At 48.4% G+C, this 2,073-nt stretch overlaps 1 long non-coding RNA gene across 1 annotated transcript in view; it reads right to left on the bottom strand.

The window, feature by feature from the left end:
- Nucleotides 1-2,073, bottom strand: part of LOC108281727 — a 26,384-nt gene that overhangs the window by 15,776 nt on the left and 8,535 nt on the right. The gene's annotated exons all lie outside the window — the stretch shown is intronic.

The following is a 2,073-nucleotide window of genomic DNA, read 5'->3' as shown; positions in this document are numbered from 1 at the left end:
CTATTTCCCCCCAACTGACCCCAGTGTGTAGTGCTCCCCTCCCTGTGTCCATGTGTTCTCATTGTTCAACACCCACCTATGAGTGAGAACATGCGGTATTACCTTATTATTTCTTATTAAGGTTAGTCAACTCTTTGTTTAGTCATCTCTTTGTTGCAGGTTTATATACAAACATATTGTCCACATAGGTCTGGTTTAAGGATTCACACAAGCCCAGGCACCCACCACCTGGCCTGAGAAACAGAATGTTGCCAGCACTCTTGAAGCCTGATGTGCACTTCCCTGGTGGCCCCCAGATGAACCACCATCCTGAGTTTTTTGTCTTGCTTTTCTTGGTGGAAAATCCTTGGTGCACCCATGCTGCTGCAAATGATTGATTTGTGGGTCGTTAGGTTGATTCTGTATCTTGGTTGTTGTAAGTAGTGCTACCATAAACATAAGTCTCAGGATTTTGATCAGTTAATTCTCAGCTCAGGAATAAAGTATGGTTTTAGTTTGGAGAATTGCCTTTCTGTTAGCAACCACAAAGTCACACAATTCCTGTTCTGAAACAGATCAAAACCAGCTTAATCCAGTCTCATCTCTATTATACAGTTCACAGTGTTCATTCCTGCCCAGAGGTGACAATGAATATCAAAAATAAAAAGTTGCAACTTCTGCATCTGAGCGCATGGACCTGTAGGCCACATGCTGGCAGCTGCTGTTAGCAGCAAGACTGAACCAGTCCTTGGCCTCTGAGAAGAGGCCCTGGAGCCACAGAGCCCTCTACCAAGTGCTACCCTTTACTTCTTATCTGTTGGTTCCTGCCATTTTCAGCCCTGCTTGCAGCAAGCAGCCATCGGCTGAGAAGAGCAGAGATGACCACAGAAAGCTTTAGGTGCTCGGTACAAGAAGCACAGCCTGGTTCTCAACCCCACAGGGAGACTTGCCCCTGCCCCTTGTGGATGGCCTGTCAATTACCTGGCCTGGCAGTTCCCCAACCTGCTCAGCACTGTCCCCTTTCATTCCCCTTCAGCTGACCACTTCTGGGCCACACCCAAGAGTTTATGATCCTCTAAAACCATATCACCTCCAAAGTCTTAACTTTCCCAGCCCCACATTTTATTCCTCCAGCTTTCTGTCATCCACTCCCACTAAACTTCCCTTCCTTTATTCCCCCAAAATAGGTTCCTTGACATTATCCAGTCCTCTGGTCCCCCCTTCCATTTGTCAGCTCCTTTCTGATCTGAAACTGGACCTTCCCTATCCAGACTGGGTCTCACAGTCAAGCACATGAACTACTCTCTTCCCAGCACCTTCAATTCTCTGCTGCTTTGTAGTCACAACCCACCTACCTGTCAAAGCCCCAGTCCTGGGTCCCTCCAACTACTCAGCTTTCTGTTTCTGAGTGCATGTTGCTAAGCACAGATGGAGGAAATCACACTGCTAATTATACTGATGGAAATTGTTTCCAGCCTGAGTGATGACACCCTGGAACAATCCTTTTCCTTTCCTTTGATCAGCTCTCATGCCCATTTTCTTGTTTCGTAATTCCAAGCCTTCTTTAAGGCCCCCATGCCAAATTCCTGCCAGCAGATGATAACATGGTCTGCTATTTCTTGACGAAATTAAAGGCCGCTGCTGGAACTCCCTCCCGTTCCTGATGGCCTGTTTCCCCAACTCCCACCCCTAACACACACACCCTCCGTTTCAACCAGGGTCAAAGTCAGAGGTGCACACCTAGATACAAAATGAAGACCGTCTCTGCCCTCCATGCTCTTACCTTCCAGACCCAGCTGGCAACCATGACGCTGTGTAGCAGCATGGCTAATGGAAGTGTATGACAGTGCAGAGGATGCCCAACAAGAAGCACCTGAGCCTCGTTGGGAGGCTGGTGGAAGAAACTCACAGCTGAGACTTCTGAGCTGCAATTTCTCATCCCCCTCCATATCTCTTTCTCCCAGTGGCATTACCATCTTTCCCCTCCATAAAAAAAATTGTGGGGCCGGGCGCGGTGGCTCAAGCCTGTAATCCCAGCACTGTGGGAGGCCGAGGCAGGTGGATCACGAGGTCAAGAGATCGAGACCATCCTGG

Source organism: Cebus imitator, unplaced genomic scaffold, assembly GCF_001604975.1.
Source record: "Cebus imitator isolate Cc_AM_T3 unplaced genomic scaffold, Cebus_imitator-1.0 Scaffold231, whole genome shotgun sequence".
Lineage (NCBI taxonomy): Eukaryota > Metazoa > Chordata > Mammalia > Primates > Cebidae > Cebus > Cebus imitator.
The sequence above is the reverse complement of the archived record's forward strand: the minus strand, read 5'-3'. Positions and strand labels throughout refer to the sequence as shown.